This window comes from Meles meles, chromosome 5 (assembly GCF_922984935.1).
Source record: "Meles meles chromosome 5, mMelMel3.1 paternal haplotype, whole genome shotgun sequence".
Taxonomy (NCBI): domain Eukaryota; kingdom Metazoa; phylum Chordata; class Mammalia; order Carnivora; family Mustelidae; genus Meles; species Meles meles.
In genome coordinates this window covers 19,151,803-19,172,728 of record NC_060070.1, presented here as the reverse complement: position 1 = coordinate 19,172,728, position 20,926 = coordinate 19,151,803, and the positions used below count along the sequence as shown (strand labels likewise).

The window sequence follows — 20,926 nt, the reverse complement described above, 5'->3', positions numbered from 1 at the left end:
ATGACATGGGGTGAGGAAAGGAGAATGGAAGAGCCAATCTCAAAGAGACCTAGGAAAGAAAGGTTTAAAAATGTGTGAGGTGTTTTGCTTTGTTTCCATGACTAGAGTCACCTAGATTATAAAATACCCCAGGGAAAAACGATCCATTTGGTAGTTTCTCTAACCTTCTCCTTGAGTGCCTGGGAACAGAAATATTTGTTGAGTTGAATTTTAGCCTCTGAGTCAAACCAGACAGACAACCCAAAAAAAGGTAATTATAATTCCACCACATTTGGATTAGCCCATAAGAAAAGTATTTATAGGCAACTAAAACATGGCACATTGAAAAGATTTTTCAAGGCCAAGGCTAATGAAATCTCAGCATAATTTGGTTTAAGCTATACATTGCATCATTAGCAACAGTAAGTCATATATGAGGCAATGTGCAGTGCGAAACAACGCAGGGTTTAAGGTCAGACAAGCTGACTCTCATTCTGCCTCTTCTTGTGATTTTAGGCAATGACCTGACCTCTCAGAGCCATAGATTTCCTCCTTTTAGAATGGGAATAACGCATTCTACCTTATGACATCCCTGAAAACCTTAATTGCGATGGACTATTACATGTATGCACAGTAATTACTAGGTAACAATTTTTGAGCCTTGAATACATATTAGACTATTCAAAGCACTTTTTATTTAACTGGTTTAAACTTTACCATAACTCCAGGGGATGGATGTATTGATTATTCCCATTTTAGAGATAAGGAAATTGAAGCACAGAAAGTTTTTTGAAGAACCTTGCCACGGCCAGTTACTAGCTGGCTGAGTGGGAGCTCAGACTCAGGCCCAGGCAGTCTCACTGCGGATCTGCGTTCTTCACCATCTTGCTTTGTCCCCTTGCTGGCAGAGCAGCTCATTACATGCCCACTACTCTTCACCTTGGATTCTGGTATAAAAAATTCAACAGATCCCACCTTTTCAGAAATAAATAGTTACACTGAGGACGCAGGGCACATGCATAAGGAGAGACAAAGTCATACATAACACAAGATGTCAAATGTCAGAGCGCAGTATAACTACGCGTTCTATGGCGGGTTCGAAGGAAGGACATAACTGGGATGGAAAATCGGCAGGCACGCTTTTTGTGATGTGGGTGGGACTTGACTTAGGTCTTAGAGGAAAAGCAGAACTAAAACCAGGAAGGAGGATTTGGGAAAGTTATTTCAGATAGCCGAACAGCAAGGACAAAGACGCTCTGTGTTCGGGAAATAAGGTTTGGTGTCAGTGGGAAGGTTTCTACATGGGATCACTGAGACTGGAGAACAGGAGGCACTTTAAAGTCATTGTTTAGAACATTTGAGAAGCCCAGAGAGGAGGAAGGACCTCTAATGGAAGAGCCACTGGGGGGTTTCTGAAAGGTGGTGTGTCTGCATGGACAGGGCCATGTCATGCCAAGTAGTGCTTTTCCAAAGGCTGATGAGATGGCAGATGTGTAACCCACGGGGTGGAGGACCGAAAGTTCCATCACTGTGAGCATGTTAGTCCTCGGGACACATACCTACATTCAGACACTTCGCAAGGATCCCGCGATGATTATCTGCTTGGTCGATGTGCCATGGTCTCCTCTCACCTGCCTCCGGTCCTTTCGGCTTGTTCCCTGCTTGCTAGCACCTGGGGGTAGAGACGGAGAAAAAGTGATTTTCCATTTAGTCTTTCATTTTGTTTTATTTAATTTAATTAATTTATTTATTTATCGCTGTTCCTCAGTAGCAGTGGGTAAAAATAGGTTATGGGAAGAAGTATATTTTGGATGATCAGATTTCCTTCTTTCTTTCTTTTTTAAAGGGTACTTCCAGGGCCTTCATGAAACAATTTGCTGATGAACAGCAGAGCTTACGTTTTGAGCCTAATCCTGGAATATGGAACTGTTAACTCCCTCGGAGCAGAGTTGGACTTCTAAGTTGGGGACTGCCCACATGCACTTTCAGATAATGTTCCTGCAGCAGAACCTTGTTTCTACTCTTGAAGTTTTTAGGTGAGAGAGCTTAAACGTACTCTCCTTAAAGACGCCCACATTGTGTATCTCCAGACTGTCTTTTAGAGCCGTATGATGATTCTCTATACAAATCACTTTTACCTTTCTTTCCTACTACTTGAATATATTAAGCACGTGCTGCTTCTTCCTAAGTTGAATATAGAATACTAGGAGACCTGAGGAATTCTCTAGCTGCAGAGTACATGTTTGGCTTTAAAACTGGAGTGTTGTATTAGATTAAAAAAGAAAGAAAGAAGGAGATGAAAAAATGAAACAGACTGCAATGAAACAGGTTTGCAATGCCAAACTTTTTTTTTTAAGTAATATTTCATTATTTTTTCCCTCAGGCTATTATTAAGAATATATATGACATCTAAATAGATTGCAGGGTCCACTCCCAATACATCATTATCACTAATATATATTTAATCGTAGATATAAAGATTATTCTGGTCCCAAATGGCCAGAATATTCATCTTTTACACACACACACTTTTTTTTAAAGTTTTGCTTTTTTTCTTAAAAAAAAAAAAGACATGTATTTATTTTAGAGAGAGAACAAGAGAGGCACCTGGTAACTCAGTTGGTTAAGCATCTGCCTTCAGCTCAGGTCGGGATCCTAGGGTCTTGGGATTGAGCCTCGCATCAGGCTCCCTGCTCAGTGGGGAGCCCACTTCTCCCTCTCCCCTCTGTTGCTCCTTGTGCTTGTGTGCTCTCTCTCTGTCAATAAAGAAATAAAATCTTAAAAAAAAAAAAAGTGAGAGCGAGGGCAAGAGCGTGTGGGGGGAGGGGCAGAGGGATAAGGAGAGGGAATCCCAGGAAGACCCCACACTGAGTGTGGAGCCCGACGTGGGGCTCGATCCCAGGACCCTGAGATCATGACCTGAGTTGAGATCAAATGTCAGATGCTTAACCATCTATACCATCCAGGCACCCCGCACCCACCACATCTTTTTCAAGAAAAAGACTTTAAAATTGTATACACTTGGCTAATTGCCGGTTACCAAATCTCTTGTCATCTCTTCTCTGATTAACACACTTTCATACATTATGTCTAGTTCTTCCACTTGAATCCCATTCTCCACCTCACTATCCCAAAACTGCCCCAACAGTTCCAGAGAAACCAGAGAACTAGTAAAAAAAGTACATTCGGTGTTTTCAGGACATGGCACACATTGGTAGTGGCTACTTACTAGCCAGAAAACTGGATGTATTGCTTGTGAGAACCTCTCACGTGCTCATAGGCTGCTGACATCAACGTGAGACAGAGGAAAACAAAGCCTCAACCACGCTGCTTCTCAATTTGTTTGAGAAGCTAGAATTATTTCTAAAGTTCCCAAATAAACAGAAATCATTATAATTATGAATAATTAAAATGCTAAACTCAAGAGGGCACTCAACATTCGTTACATTGCAGAACTCATCCCCTAAGGGTAGTACCTTCAATTAGTTCAGTTTTTACAACAGAAGAAAAATGTGACAATCAGTAATTGCAGGTATTTAGCACAAAGAACAAAACAAGCTAACTTGCCTTTACATCACTCTCTTTCAGCCAGCAGGGGCACTGCTCTCTTTTGGATTTTTAACTTCTATACTAATTCCAGGACACAGAAAAGCAGTATTAGGCAGGGGAGCAGAACAACATCCCGCCTTCAAAGTGCTAAGGAGATGCACTTTGGCTTTATTCATTATTTGGAATAAAGTAGAAGGTATCATATAACAATAAATAGTTTCAAAAGAGAATCTTTTAAAAGATACTTTATAAAACTTATCAATACATTTACTCAACGTACAAATGTTTATTAAGCACTTAACCATGCATCATGGTTCATGCTAAGTGTTAGTTACATTGCACTATAAAAACTAGCCAACGGTTATTTTTTTTAAACATATACAAATTGCATAGAGAAATTTGAACATAGCAATATATTTTTACATTCTGACAAATATAAAGCTTGAAGTATATAGTTACTATATATAAAATGAAGCTATTCAAAGCATTATTCCTCATTATCCTTGAAGTTGTAAAAAATTATTTTAGTTAAAAAATTAAATCACAAGTTATTCAGATTTTTCTTCCTCTGAGCCTCCTCTATGAAAAGCATAATTTTTTTCTTACAAAATATTCCTATTTTTTTTTGCAATAAACACTATTACAATTACTAGGATTTTTCTTAGATTTTTCAAGAACTAAAATAAATGTCATGTTGGAAATGGTTTAGCAAATAGTAACTACAGTTTTGTATCTAAGAGACTGTAGCAAAGCAAATTTTTTTGCTCTGAGTCAATTCCAAATTGACAACAATGACCCAAGAAAGGGTTATCTGCCACATTGGGGAGATACATTTTGTCTTTCATTTAAGTAGAGGAAAGAATTCATTAGAAGTGTGGTGCGAGTAGTTTCAGAATGATAAATCTCAAGTCACCAATTCCACTTTTAATGATTAGTTGCCTGAGTCTTGTATTTAATTAAAATGGTTATTTTAAATGCTTATATTTAATTTACAGATAATTAGCTGAACCTCAATGTTACTGCTTCATCCATTTTGAAATTAATTAATTTATAAAATAGCTCAAAAAGTGCTGTAAAATTTTAATATTAAGATAAATCAGGGTTCCTCTGCATTTTGTGTTGGTTTGAGTTGTAACTCATAATGAGCCATTGGTGGTAGGTATGACTGCAGGGTATCTAGAATGGCTAATATGTTGTAGAACCCAATATTGACATGTCACTGCCATTTCCTTTGTTACACATGATATGTACTTTAACCTCTTAGGTAATAAAAGTCTATATCATCCAGGATATGACTGTTTTAACTTTAAAGGGATCTAAATTTTAGAAACCAATTCTGGCTTTAATACATTTAGGAGGAACCACTGATTTTAGCCAATGATTCCTAAGTGTGCAACAATCGGTGTTAAAAAAAAAAAAAAACCTTCGTGGGCGCCTGGCTGTCTCAGTGGGTTAAGCCTCTGCCTTTGGCTAAGGTCATGATCTCAGGGTCCTGGGATCGAGTTCCGCATCGGACTCTCTGCCCAGCAGGGAGCCTGCTTCCTCCTCTCTCTCTCTCTGCCTGCTTCTCTGCCTACTTGTGATCTCTCTGTCTGACAAATAAATAAATAAAATAAAAAAGAAAATCAGAATTTGTTAAAAAAACCAAAACAAAAAACAAAAAAAAAAACCCTTTGAGTCTGTCTGATCATGGAACCAGAGTGTGTTTTCAAGGAAATGTTCTGACCTTAACTTCTTTTTAAACACACAACATAGTTTATATACCTAAGGAACCCAGAGAGAGCAGGTGGTAACGCAGGACGAGTTTTCCCTGGCGTACAGAATAGGAGGCAATTCTAACCTCCCACAAGAACTACTGAACTGGGTTTCCTGGTGCAATGAGGAAGAGCATCCATGAGCAGCCTACTCCTCGGTGTGCTGCGCTAACCTGTGCGAATCTGTCTATTAAGGATATTGCTATCATCTATTAGTTACTAAATAGGTGTTGGTACTGACCTAAATGCCTCATGAGCTGGTTTCATTAGGCCCATTTTACAGGTGAACAAAGTGAGGCCTCGGGAGTCTAAGGCACCTGCCAAGGACCGTGTAATTAGTGGTGATGGGGGAGGATGCAAAACCGCACTCCATAGCTCTGTGTCTCACTGTCCAAGCTCACCAGCTCAGAGCGCCAAAGGAAGCATTTTCAGTTGTGAGATGCTTACCACCACCCCTGCTACCACAGCAAAATACCCCTCCCCTGCAATAATAGTGCGAGTTAATTAAAAGACGAAGGCAACACATTTGGCTCAGCTATTAGGATTTAAAATCTGGTGCTCCCAATATTAGTCTTCTCTCATATCAATCTACACAGAATTTTCTAGTATTTAATTAAAACCTGGTCTGGGTCTCCTACACTCCAATGAACCCTCCTAGTGGCAGAATCTGTTCCTGCCGTTCTCTGACATCAGCTCAAACCTTTTGCATCCCCTCCCACCCTTGAGGAATTTTAATTCTGGGCAGGCTCAGCTTCCACGCGAAATGAAGTCACATAGAATGTTTCTCTTCTTTTCACACTAGTACAATTATGTGGCATTCCAGGATGCCTTAAGCTATACCGTATCTCAATTACCTCAACTGCCATCTGTTTCTATTTCTTTCAGCCCTTCTCCCTGGTACCCTAAACAATGAATGATATTCCCACTCGAGAGTTAGACTTAGTGCGTTCTCTGCCAAGGATGTGGGTGACCCATAGAGACACCCCTCCTATTTCAGTAAGACGATGTGAGTTTGTGATCAAAACCAATTATCTGTTGAGTTTCAGTTTGACATTCCAACTATCCACCATTATCTTAATTCTGGAAATCCTCAGACGATCCAAAGCATTGGATCCATCACAGATTAGTCATAACGGGGAACTACTATGTGAGGAATGAGGAGAGGGAGACATACAGGCACATCTGCTTTGTCAATCTTGCTAAGGCCTTTAAATGCCATCTGTTTTCCATTCTTTTCTGGCTACCATCTTTCCCTAGGTTAAAAGATTTTCCAATGACTGTGGAAAAAAACCTTGAAAACTAGTTTGAGATTTTAATTCTGTATTTCATCTGCCAAAGAGTGAACTACAGTTAGCCTCAGCAAGTGTTCCTAATAGATAAGGGAGTTGTTGCTTCACATAAAATTACACTGAGTCTAACGGTAGACATAGCCAACCGTATCATCTTCATACTATCGGAAGTGCCAGTAAGTCTGAAAGGCAACCATTTTGAGGAGGGTCTAAGCTACTTTCATTTTACTTCAAATAAGGGTTATCATGGAATAAAACTGATAATTCTTTGGGGGAACAATTTTTGGAATATAAAAAAAAAGTATGAAAGGGTAAATGAAACTGATGGTTGTGACTGGCAGTAAGTTCAGGCATTTTGTGTTCTTTTGTGTTTGCTTTGGAATGTTAAACAGGTCGGGTTCTTTGTAAAAGAAAACATTTTATTCAGAACATTCTCCCATGAAAGCCCTCTTTGACAAAGTGTCATTTTTTGATATATTAGTACACGTCTGCCCACATTTTATATTCAAAAAAGGCAAGCAATGTTTTAACAACTTTTGACAAGCGTAGGGAATTAAACTTGCACAGAATTGACTCTAAGTGTAATGCCCTCGCCTGTTACATTTTCTATTTTGTACTTCTTCCTGGCAGACCACAACACTTTTAATTATATCAATTTCTGGTTGAAAAAAACCCAGAAATTAAAGGTGTGTAATTAGAATAGGAAACTTTTAAGTCATCAATAAAATATGTTTTAAGCATACAATCCAAAATGTGTTGAGAAAAAGAGCTACAGAAACAGTAGTCAGTTAATTATAAATATATAACAGGAGCTAGGTCAAAGAATTTTCTAGAAAACTAGTCAAGGAATCTCAAGAAATTTAGCTACCTCTTCATTAAACTTACAGGTTCCCTACCAGATCATAGATTTCAAAATCAAATCATCCTTGCTTTTTTGGCAATGCAGGCTCTGCCTCCTGAAAACTTCTCTTTGATAGCAACGTACGTCAAGGCAACAACCTGCCCTTCATCCTGTGTCCCTCTATGACCCTGCATGACTGCTCTCTGGCCTCTTCTGTCTCTCCTCCACTCTTGCTCATTCATTCATCTAGAGCTTCTTTCAATTCCCTGAGTATGTCAGGTTCTTGCTTTAAAACAATCAGCTCAGCTAACTTCTCCTCTTTTTTTTGAACTCAGCTTAGAGGTCACTTTCCTCATGAAGATTTCCCTGACAACTCTCTCTCTCTCTAGGTGTCTTTTCTTTAGATCCGGTAGAATCCTATTCTCTCCAGACTAAGTCCCTGTCATACAGTGATGTCACTGCCTTCTTATCTCCCTGGATGGCCAACAGAGTAGAAGCTCCATGAAGGCTAAGACCATGTCTATCTTGTTTACTGTTGAATCTCTAGCTGCTTAGACAAGTGCTTGGAATATTCTAGATGTTCTCAAACACTTTGTTAAACAGTTTAATGAATCCTTTGAGTGAAAAGTTCATATATGACAATATACACATTTTCCCTTTGGGTGATAACACACATTGTTAAATAGAACTACTTTTAAAAATATATTAATTTATTTGAGTTGGTGTGTGTTAACGTTAATGTTCCCATTTGATTATGTCATCGAGCTGGAAAAACAAGTTTCACACTTGGGTCCAAGGGCTTTCTTATACCACTTCTCTCTACACAGAAAGTACAAAGTGGGTAATAGGAGCCACAGAAGAGTGTTAGACTCTGGAATGCCATGCTTGGGTTTGCGTTAAGATACAGACTTCTGGGGGCGCCTGGGTGGCTCAGTGGGTTAAGCCAGTGCCTTCGGCTCAGGTCATGATCTCAGGTCCTGGGATCGAGTCCTGCATCGGGCTCTCTGCTCGGCAGGGAGCCTGCTTCCCTCTCTCTCTCTCTCTGCCTGCCTCTCTGTCTACTTGTGATCTCTCTCTGTCAAATAAATAAATAAATAAAATCTTAAAAAAAAAAAAGATACAGACTTCTGATGGCAACCATAATGGTAAACTGAGAGGGGACAGAAAGGATGTATGGAGAATAATGTATAACATCTGAAAGAACAGAAAGTCTTGCTTTATATCGCTGTGTCATTATGATGTGGTAACTTCTGTGGGGGGTGGGGTGCGGTGCTGTGACTGGAAAAGGAGAGTAGTTAAAATCAGGACCTATTAGTCAGTCGGGGGAATGGAGCTGGAGGAAGAGGGCATCTTATGAATATTGTTATTAGATAATCAAGAGCTGTAATAATCAATATTCTCTTGAAAGGACCTTAAATCTAATGAAGCAGCTGTGGATAACTAAATTATGATTATGACAAATTCAGGGAATTGGTTCAGGGTTCTTTGCATCCAAAATTCAAATAAGTAATCAAAGTGAAATTGCATTAGCTGACCTCCTCAAACCACCTCTGAAATACAGGAGGCATTTATAAAGAACACCCCAACCAAATAACAGCATGACCTAAGTGTTTCCATCTTTCACAAACGCCTTTGGCTAAGAGGGTGGGTGGATGGAGTTGGGTGTGGGCCGGCGGGTATGAGGGGAAGGACACAGAATGAAGAGAAGGAGCTCTTACAAAGAGATAAGTGGAACTCTTATTTTTTCTAAAAGTGTCACAGGAACACTTAAGTCAAGATTAAAAATGCAATGAGCTTACGGAATATTATTTTCCATAGCAAAAGTTATATAAAACAATTTTCATTCCCATATAAATTACTTAACATAGGTACCACTGGTTTTATGGATTAATGTTGGCACTGACTGGCCATCATATACAACAAAGAGTCTTTCTCTGTATTTTTTAGCCTTCAGCCTTCAGTATGTGTCTTTTTAGTAAATTCTTATTTCTTATTCTGCAATACATTGTAATAGTTAACCAGGAATAAACATGGAGTTGTTTTCATCAGCTCCCTTTGGGGCTTCCCGGGGCCATCATGTGGATGATAGCAGCAAACAATTTCAAGGACAATAACAATGATGAATAAATTAAAGCTTGGTGCATATAGTTCCCATCAAAGAGTTACATTTGTTTTACTGAACTGTTTTTTCCTTTCAAGGACTCCCCCCCCCCACCGCACCTTCATCTCTTTCCAAAATGCTTCTTTATAGCAATTCTCATTTCAAAAGGGTGCTTCAAATTCATTCTGAGGAATTTAAGTTCTTCACACTCTTTTCTGGCAATATGCTTTTTATCAGATCAGTAAAAACAATGTGAAAACACCTGTCACAGCAATTTCGAATGTCTATCGTCTACCAAATTATGCATAAATGATCTATGGTTGCAAGGTGGTCCTTGAATGAAGGACTTTTTCAAGAGAGATGAACCAATGTTGCTGAAAATATAAATGGGTACATTGCAAGAAAAAGCCACTTGTAGCATTTGTGGAAACTTACAGCTTTTATTTTTATCATTAATCAGAACCAAGAGAACATTTCTGAAAGAACTAATTTTGCTTTTCATTCACCCAGAGCATTATATATACATGCACGCCTACTCTCAGGTATAGACATTACTCAACTAAACTCTGCAGGGTTTCAGCTGGAAATGGAGTCAGACTGGTAACAAAGCATTTCCTGAATGCTTACCCAGGGTAAATGATAAAACATCTACCCATTACCCCCGCCTCCCACCAAAACAAAGAAAGGCATAATTGTTGAATATGTACAGTTTTTTTTTTTTTTTTTAAATCACAGAGAGAAGCTCTGGGTTTTAAATCTACTTTTTATTTCTACATACCAACTCTTTTCTGTGGTCTGAACCTGCATGCTAGTTACCGTCAAGAATTGGTGGCTCCAGCATGATTCTGTTGTGCGGCCAGAGCTGAGAATCCTGCTTTTAAGCCTTCTGTTTGGCAATTTCCCATTTTTGTTATTTTTGTTGCAGTCACCTGTGTGCATCTGCTTCTCCCTCTCTAACAAGTAATCCCTTCACCAGGGCTCGAGCGTTGTATTTTCCTATTCCATCCCACCTCCTGTGCTCAGACCTTGTAATGCAAATTTACTGTGTTTTGAACAGGAGGTATTACACAATTTAACATCCAGATTTAAAGAAACAAGTCTGTGAATCAAAATAGTGTTTACATTTCTTATCTAAAAAAAAAAACAAACACTTGAAATAGCTAAGTCTTCTGACATGGGGTTACTATTTTACAGGAAATAATAAAGGTATGAAGGGCAATGGAAAAATATATCCTTTTACTCTTAGAGTCAGCGTATTTCAGACTTAAACCTATGGGGACATAATGATGGTATATTATAATCATTCTAATATTCCTAACAGTTTGACCTTTTTAAAGAGTGGTTAAAGATGAATCTAACCATCCTAGTGCTGTTTTGTAAAATGGTAGCATGGCTAAGGACAGCAATACCCAACCCTCAAAAAGCAATAAAGAACATTCTTAAATGTGCTTTATTTCTAACTATGGTGATACCTTACAGTACTCTTTGTCAGCACTGTATTGGTCTCACAAGAATAAAAGCAAATACTGAGGTCTTTACTCTGAAATCCATTTCCAGAATTTATTTTACTAACAAAGGACCTAGTCCTGTGAGAGGTGTTCTAGTTATAAAAAAGGAATTTCTCTTAGTAAGAGTTTATTTGCTATTTGAAGGGTTATCTTTATTTGGCCCTGTTAATTTGTAAGTGTGCATTAAAAGCAACAAACTCCAAAATCATACCTTCCCATGAATCCATGTGATAAACCAAACAAAGGAGACTTAACTGAAATAACATTACTTTTCTGTTGTGGGCAAAACTGGTACACGTACGCATTTACATGGGAAGAAGAAAAGAAATCCTAAACTTTTTTAAACATGAAAAGAATTTTGGACCAAGTCCAATTTGTTTTCAGCATTGTTTCTAGTGGTTTTTTATCGACCACAACTGTGTATTCGTTGAAGTTTTGCAAAAACACTTACTCTTACTTTTCCCTTTTATTTTGGCATAAAACGATGGGCAGCTTATCTTGACGCTTCCCTTAGCTATTTTGATTTTGGATTGTGTATACATGAACTCAGGGTGCCTCAAAATAATAAAGGAAAATAAGGCATATTTCCAAAGCAACAAAGGAACAACCTGTTTTACTACGCTGTTACTGTGGAGAAGTGTCTTGGATAATGGGTTTTTTAGATCTGAGAAATGGCTTATGAATCGTAACCAAATCCATTTTCCAATCAGCCCAATAACAAAAGAATGAAAAACACAACAAATAGGATGGTAAATGGCCACTAAACAAAATAAAATCCCCTCTACAATTATTTATGCAGCCAAGATCTCCACATTTTAGCTTGCCTTTTGAATCAAGAGGGAAAGATGAATATAAAAAGGAGATCACACACCCCAAGACTAAGGAGGTTCCCCAAACTGTCTTCTACAGACTTCCATAAATGTTGAAAGGGGCGCTGGCAACACAAAGGGGCCCCTTTCAGAAAGTATCGTTGTGAAGCTTTAATTTCCTAAATTGTTTAAAAATCTGTTTTCCTTCTTGCAAGGCTGATTTTTTTTTTTTTCTTCAGAAACAAGATTCAGGAAAGCAAATGAAACATTATGGGATAATGGAAAGATCAAGGTATACTTCTTTCTAGGACAAGAATGCTGTCTTCATATAAAGCCTGTCTTTCCAGAGGGGAGAGATGAAGGAGAAGAAAAGCTTTTAGAGAATAAGAGTGACAATAGCTTTTTGCAAGATGCCATGTTAATAAGCGTCCTTCATGCATTTTTGAAAAAGAAATGAGCAATATTTATCATACCTGTGACAAGCTATTTGGCAGCCTATGTTTCCTTTGTCTCTTTTTACATACATTTAGCCATTACCAGGAACTGCGTGAGTTGCCCAGAACAAGACATTTTTGTATGTGGGACATGGTTGGGGGCTTAAGCTCAGGTCCTTGCCATTACACTCATTAACGCCCTAAGATGTAAGCTCCACGAGGGTGGAGCGTTCTTTGTTTGCTTGTTTTGTTTTGTCCATTTGCTCACTGCTACACCTCTTGTACCTATAATCTTGCCTGGCAGATAGTATGTATGAAATAAATATTTGGAGTATGAACAAATGAATGTAGACCAGTTTAGACCTCAAATTCTCTGGCATTGGCTACTACACATAGTTACCAATTCAAGATGTTAGCCTGTACTAGACACTGTGCCAAATACTAATCATTTAATTCTCACAGAGGCTATGTGATAAAAGCATTATTATCTCCATTATAGGATGGGTAGTGAGGTACCGGAATTAGAATGAGGCAGTTAAGTAACTTGCTTAAAGTCTTGCAACTTGTAGAAGGTAGAGGAAAAAAGTTAATATAATTAAGTCCAAAGCCAAAGCTCTTACTCACTATGTCAAATCCTGGTTCAGTGTTCCTTGGTTGATGACTCTGTCCCCACACAGTCTCAGTCTTGTCTTTCTTCTGATCCCTGCTCTGATCTAAACTCTGCTCTACCTCTGGTTTGGGATCCTGCATTGGGCCTGATGCAGGCTTTGCTTCAACATTCCAATCTGCCCAGTCCACTACTGCGGTGTTGTCTTAGCTCGGGATGCCGCAACAAAATCCCATAGACTGAGTGGCTTAAGCAATTTGTTGTAGCACAGTTCTGGCTGCTGAAAGTCTGAGATCATGGTGCCAGCAGTCAGGTTCTGGCGAGACCTCTTCCTCGCTCGCAGATAGCTATCTCCTTACTGTGTGCCCACATGGTCTTTCCTGGTGCACACACATGTAAAGAGAGAGATCTTTCTCTCTCTTCTTGGAAGGACACCGATCCTACTGGATTAGGACCGCAATCCTTATGACCTTATGACCTCACTTAACTTTAATTACCTCCTAGAAGTTCTACCTCCAAATACCGTCACACCGGGGACTACGGTTTCAAATTATGAATTTTTGAAGGATATAATCCAGCCCATAGCAAGTGTCCTGAGCTAAACTATCTGGGATAGTAACACAAAATACACTCCATTTCTTTGCTTTTTTTTTTTTTTTTTAAGTTTTATTTATTTATTTATTTGACAGAGAGAGATCACAAGTAGACAGAGAGGCAGGCAGAGAGAGAGAGAGGGAAGCTGGCTCGCCCCTGAGCAGAGAGCCCGATGCGGGACTCGATCCCAGGACCCTGAGATCATGACCTGAGCCGAAGGCAGCGGCTTAACCCACTGAGCCCCAGGCGCCCCCATTTCCTTGCTTTGAACCACATGATTCACTGTCATACTTACACTGTCATCCTATTTTGTTATCTTTTCTCTTCTTGCTATGTTTGCCTCAGTAATCTAGAGATTAAATATGCATATTTCAGTCAAATATGGACTGGATTTGAAGAACTGTTCAAATTCAAGTCATGCAATCTTCCAACAGTAATCCATCAGGGGGCTCCCTGATCTTTCCAGAACATTACGGAGGTAAACACAGACAGGGGGGTCGTACACTTGAGTGCCAACCCTCCTTCTAGCTGACTGACAGAGAGAACATGGTAAAATTCACAAAAATATATATTCGAAAATATTGTTTGTCCAAATCCACCAAATCATAGATCCTTCCTGCTTCCCGAAGGGACATTTCACAGATACCACGTGGCCTAACATTGTGTCTAATGCTCATCATATCAATGTGCTATTTTCCTTTGTATCACTGAGAATCTGTTCTGAGTGGACAATGACCACAGGGTCAATACAACCTTAAACGTTCCTTGGGATATCCTGACTATTTCTTGGAATTTTCTAATGAGACCTCAGAGTCAGAAAGCATATGGCTAACCTAATTATTACAAAGTTTCCTTACTACAGGAAGAAAAAAAAAAAAGAAGAAGAAGAAGAAGACTTCCACAGTCTCTCTTGGTAACAATAGTCTTGTCCTTGGAACTTGTAGTAAGCTGAGTCCTGGTGCAGCAGTGCAAACATTAAAAAAAAAAAAAGAGCTTTCTTGGTTTGGTAAAACAAGCATTCTTTTTTCAGGGAACTCAGGGGTCTGACTGTGTGTGTGTGTGTGTGTGTGTGTGTGTGTGTGTGTGTGTGTGATATGCACATGCTGTCTTAAATTACAAGGTTCTTCTGGAGGGAAGATACTTCTTTATATGTTTCATTAGCATATACTTCTTTATATAATGTTTCATTAGCATCAGACACAATAGTATGTTTTCTATGTATGATTGAAACTATCAACATATGTATCCACAGTAAAAGCAAAGTCACGATTTAAAACAGGATGAGAATGTGTGTAAGTCAAATACATATTGCAGCATTTATAAGTATTCCTTGGAAATATTGTAGTAAGTTATCACCATTAGATTTTCATATAATCACTGATGAATATAAAATTTAAATTATTTATTTTATAAATAAGAGACTGATCATCCCTAAGTGGGTATCAGGTACTAAATTTAGATGACAATGCAAAATTCAAATAGAAAAAGTAATTGTTTTTTGCAATGTTTTCTTCTACCACTGAACAAAGAAAATGAAGTTTTCTATTGTTGGGCAACATCATGATAATTACTTTAATTTGTTTAATTTAATTTCAGCTTCTGTATCAGGCCAAGCTATACATTTTTCTATAATTATAGAGAAGAGTTCTATATGAGAAAACTTGGAGATCTGAGTTCCTGCGTTAGCTCTGGCATTCAATAGTTTTGAGACCCGGGGCAGACTGCTAAACCTCTAGAGCCTGCGTTTTCCTGGCTGCAAAGGGAAGGGCTACGGTAAGAACAGGTGAACTTTCGTCAGAGAGCTCCTAACAGGTTCACTTACTAGAGAACCTGTTGTTCTGTTATTAGAGCCAATAAAGTTAACCTCCAGAGAAAATAGTGAAGGTTATTCCAGGTGAGAACTGTCTTTTACATGGTCACAGTGGCTAGCCTTGCCATTATTAAACAGAATGCTCCAGGTGGCATCTCACAGTTAGTGACTCTAGCCCAACAGATGCCACATTGGATGCTTCCTTACTCCTCCCTGAAATTCATTACTCATAATGACCTTTCACCAACTACTGGGGTTGGCACAGACCTCATTAGAACGGGCACCTTCCCATTCTTTCAGGGTTCACATAAGTTAAACAAGAAATTTAGGTTATAGCATTTAGCACAATTAGTAGTTGTAGTTACACATCTATATAATTGTATCCTATCCCGCTTTAGGGTGTAAATTCCAAGACAACTAAGACTAGGCTGGTTTTTCTTTTTTTCTTTTTAAAAATTCGGTCTTTATTTTTTCAAGGTGACAAATGAACATATCTTAAAGAGACGGGTGTATGGGGCTTGTTAGGGAAGACAGCCGCTCTCTACGTACTCCAACGCCATTTTCACCTCTAAAACAGCTACCTTCAATTCTTCCAGCTGATTATTTTGGCGTTTTTTGAGTAGTTTTGTAAATATCATGCTTATATTACTTTCTCTTGAATTTTTAGTTTTAAAACATTGAATAATGAGTTCCCTCTTGGAAGAGAAGTCTTTGGTTCTCCTTCACACTCTCCTGCCACATGGACCACACAAACTCTTACCACACAAACAGTCTGTGAGCCCATTCTCCCAAAGCAGACCAACAGTGATTGTTGAGTTTTATCATGAATTACTACTATGGATCATTATGGATTCTCAGCTGAGTCATGGAGTATACTATTTTTGTGGCCCCCTTTACACAAATCCTGACTCTGACTGAGTAAACTTGTTTAGTTTGTTTTCAATAGTTTGATTCTTTCAATCCTAACTTTTTCTAATTGTGCAAATCTCTCCATGTGTTTAAGTGTATTAGGAATTCTGTCAATTTTCCTTTTTTGGAGAAATCTTCTAGAGCCTTCTGTCTGGTTTCATTCTAAACAAGTTGCTGCACAGAAATATCCTGGAATTTCCAAAGTTCCCTTTTGGATCATTACTTGTGTTTCCTGATTCTGTAAATCCCTTGTATCATACTTTTTTTCTTCTTTGGTGAAGTACATCCTCCAAAGGCTTTTTACAAAAGGTACATGTAAGGTAGAGTTTCCTGAATCTTGTATATTTAAAAGTATAATATTGTGACGTACATCTATCCTCACAAATAATCAATAGGGCTGCTTGGTATAGATCCTAGATTAGAAATGATTCTCCTTCTAATTTTTGAAGGCAATTAGTGTCTTCTAGCTACCGAATATTGCTGTTGAGCAGTCTGATAATATATGGATACTTTATCCAATCTAGGAAATCTATATTTTTGCTTTGGAATTTCTTAGGATTTTTTGGTCTTCAGTGTTATAAAGCATCTCAGTGAATGTGGTTTATTTTTATTCACTGTGCTGGGCACTGCATGGCCCTCTCAGTGGGGAAACTCATGTTAATTCTGAGAATTTTCCTTTGATGATTTTCCCCCTTCATTTAAATTTTTTTCTCATACTGAGAAATTCTTAGTACTCAGAAGTAGAATCCTTAGACTAATTTAAAAAACTCTTCTCTCCCATTGTCCATCTCTTTAATCTTTTTGCTGTATTTGCTGGGAAGATGCCCCAGTACCACCTTCTAATCCTTTATTTTAGTTTTTCACATCTGTGATTATAATTTTGACTTCCAGGCATGTTTTTTCAGTTGTTCTCTGAAAGGGCCTGTTCTATAAGCACACTCTTCTCGTTAAAATGAGGCAAAATCTTGTCTTATCTCTTCATATCATCTCTGTTTCCTGGAAGGTATTACTGTTTGTTTTTTGGTCTGTATGTCAAATTAGATGCCTTCCATAAAATGTGTGTGGATGTATGGTTGTCTACTCACAAATATGAGTGAAGAGCTTGTGAGAATACAGAAATTGGTCAGTCATACTCATTACTCCAGGATGACCTGGCTGGGCTATTTCCTTAAGGAATCCCTTCCCCCAAAGACTCATCAAATAGCTTCCTTGGAGAATTCTGATTGCCAGGGTTCCGCTGAGTCCAGGGACCAAGGCTGCGGATCTCAACATTCCATATGTGGATTTTTACTTAAATCCATTATTTTTAGTGTGGTACTGCTGTTCTCTCTCCCTCCTAATGTTCCCAAGTCCACTGACTCTCTGTTTTGCCCTAATCATGGAAAAAACTTCAGGGTTCCAACTGCATGGATGAATGAGGGGATCTGGAGGGTGTCCACTTAGGGTGGACACTAAGGGTGTTGCTCTTAGTCCATCTTCCTCTATGAAGTTCATGTTCACATCCCAATTCCAGAGATACACACAGAGGCCATTTCCTGAGCCTTTGGGAGGGGTTTGGTGGAAACTGCATCGCTTCTAGCCTCTGCCCACTGCTGGTTTTAGGATTCAGCATTTTTGATCTTGCGAAATCAGTTTCTATGTCTACATGACTTTCCAACTCAAATGATTTATTGCTAGTGTCTCATATTCCCTGCTTTTGTCCTTATACATGTGTGCCTTTAAACTAATTGTTTTTCAGTTGTTTCATCAGGGTTTGGAAGGTAGTTAATACACCATAACTACTATGGTCACCGGCATCCTCATCAGCAAGTATAGTGCTTGGCACTTAGAAAGCCCCTTACAAATATTTGTCAACTAAGTGAAGGAATCATCACCACATGTGATTCTTTTCATCCTCCTCATACAAATGAGGCCCTACTGATTGAACAAATTCTCTGTATTTGTTCCATGCAGATGTCTCCAAATATTGTGAGATATTAAATATTCGTTGCTATTCTAACATGAAACCATGTATGGAGCTCTTTGGTCTCCTAGAACGTTCATTGCTGAGGTGAAGATACGACTTTTTGGGAGCTAATGCATCATCTAGACTAGAACCGAATACCAGTCTCCAACAAGGACAAAGAACTCTGGGGCTGAAATTGCCATCTGTCCCGTTTCCACTTAACATGTATATTAGTTGTTTGAATAGATTCTTGGATGGTAAAGGTCACTTTATTGCTGCCCTTTGAGTACGGGGTCATCATGAATAACCCCCAACTGCAGCTGTGGCCAAAGAGAAAATGACTTCAACTGTTGACAAATCCTCTTGGTCCAGACCTACTAGTGGTCTAATTTCATTAAATATAGAAAATATGGGACAAAGGAAAACATGGACTTACAAAAGGATCCCAGTGCATACAACCTGATGTGTTTTCTTCCCCTGAAAAGAAGTTCTTCAAAACATATATTCCACAAACACTCTGACGTGATCTTTCTTTGGCTTCCCCTCTGTATGTTATTTTCAGTTACAAAGCAGTAATTATGATAAGGTGAAAATATCCTGAAAATTGATCATTACTGTCCTTCAATCCTGCCTTGTTGGTTATTAACTCACATAACACCCCTATGACAATAGGTGTCTTGTTTTTTGTCAGAGTGATCCCCAAACAGGCAGTCTCGAACTGCACTTATTCCCGCTGAAATCAATGTCACGTTAGGGACAGAGCAAGACAACATGAGAACCACATTCAATGAGAATCAGTCGTGAGTAACTGCGTGGCTGTGAAAATAAAACAGCGGATGCTGGCTCACGGCTGAGCTTTTATCTCCACTTTCATGCCAGCCCTAGGTAGAGTGGGGAATCCTCAGCGCTCAACCCTGCTCCATCAAACCCCCACTCACTCCAGGACCCATGGCAATCCTCTGTCGAACCCCCGCTCACTCCAGGACCTGTGGCAATCAAAACCTGGGGTTTCACAGTTATTCTGGGATGTGTGTGGCAGGGACTATTTTTGGAGGAAAAGCTTGGTCCTGCTCACTGTGGTTCCCCAGCCCGTCTCCCTTCTAGGCCCCTGTGACCATCTTTGAGGCATGCTCTCTGAATAGACCCCTTAATTTCTGTGAGCAAAATGTAATTCTGTTTCCATTTGGTTATCATAAGAGCACATGTATCTTTGCAAGAGGCACTTAAATTTAAGTTCCTTCCAAAGGTCTCGAAACCTTGCATTCTGCGGGCAAATTCTTCCCCAAAGCAAAAGGTGGCGTGTAATTTTCATTATCTTCTAGGAATGATAATATGTTCTTCTAGAGAGAAAATAGGTTTCGGGTGCTAAATTCAAAACTGAAGTTTGCCATGTAGTCCTTAGCATAAGAAATAACATAATGAGTATTAAACAACACAATGGATATTATTTTGGATATTGATTTTAAAACTCAGAGAAATGTTTTCACCTTCAGTAAGGGCAGGGCACAGTATTAGAACAATTGTGGAAGGAACTTTTGTTGAGATCTAATGTATTCACGTAGATTTCTCCATGGCCTGGTGGTGATGACTGTAAATACTCCTTAAGTACTGATCACGTGCCAGACACTGTTCTGAGCATTTACATGCATGAGCTAATTTAATCCTCCCAGTACCTGTAAGAGTTAGACACCTCTTATCATCCCATTCTACAGAAGAGGGAACTATCTCGGACAGGCGAACATCTCGCCCAACATCCCACTGCAAAGTGGCAAGAACACAAGGCTAACTAATGCCTGTCTATCTAAGATACATCCCACTCATTTGGGCCTACGCTTTAAAAACAAGAAAACAAAAAGCATATCACTTCTCCACTTCTTTCAGCTAGGTGCGGGGGGAAGAAGTTGAATAGTGATAAATTCAAAATTGAACTCCAAGGTCAGAGCCTACAACCTTGGAATTATAACGTGTTAATGAAAAGAACGCTATGCAGCAGCAAGCATGACATTCCATTTCTGAAGATTTAGGAGACTGCCTCTAGGCTCGGAGGGAGGGCCGCAGGTGATGCAGCTAGAAACCTCAGAGTTCTATAATTTGGGAAAAATTGGGCCCAGGGTTATAGCTTTTACCCTAGGATTACAGAGTAAAGAGGATAAATCACTCCGATGTCAATAAAACATAAATGCTATCACAGTTCTTCTTTAACAAGTTATATCACGAAGGGCGCTTAGGTGGTTCAGCCAGTTAAGCGGCCAACTGGATTTGGGCTCAGGCCATGATCTCACGGTATCGGGACGCAGCCCCGCGTGGGGCTCCATGCTGAGCACGGAGTCTGCTTGTCACTCTCCCTCTGCTCTAATCCTGCTCTCTCTCTCTCTAATAAATAAATAAAGATCTTTTTAAAAAGGTTATATCATGAGCTTCTATGCCACAGAAGATGATCTGATTACTTTTTGTCCATATCCATAGTTTCCACAGAAGATTATTATATGTTGTTGTTTTTTCTTCCCTTTAAAAAAAAAAATTAACCTGATAGAATGGATATATCTCCTTTTTTTCTTTCTTTTCTTTTCTTTTTTTTTTTTTTCTTCCAGATTCTATCTGCTAGCATCACAGCAGTATTAATGGAACCAGGACTAAGTGACTAATCTCCAGCTTGCCCACCCATGAAACACACTGAACCAGCAAGCTCCTATGAATCACTAATGTGTGGGACAGTGGAGATCAAAGGTACCCACTTCCCAATTTAATCAGCTTTGTTAGAGGAGCAGACATATAAACAAACAATGCCTGTGTAGTA

General features: G+C 39.0%; 1 protein-coding gene across 2 annotated transcripts in view; it reads right to left on the bottom strand.

The window, feature by feature from the left end:
- The window catches only part of HS3ST5 (heparan sulfate-glucosamine 3-sulfotransferase 5), a 267,560-nt gene that overhangs the window by 102,111 nt on the left and 144,523 nt on the right, over nucleotides 1–20,926 (bottom strand). The window contains exon 3 of one of the 2 annotated variants that reach the window (XM_046004062.1): nucleotides 1,539–1,651. The gene's annotated coding sequence lies outside the window, so the exon portion shown is untranslated. The remainder of the gene's footprint in view (nucleotides 1–1,538; nucleotides 1,652–20,926) is intronic. The other variant, XM_046004063.1, reaches the window with a different exon arrangement.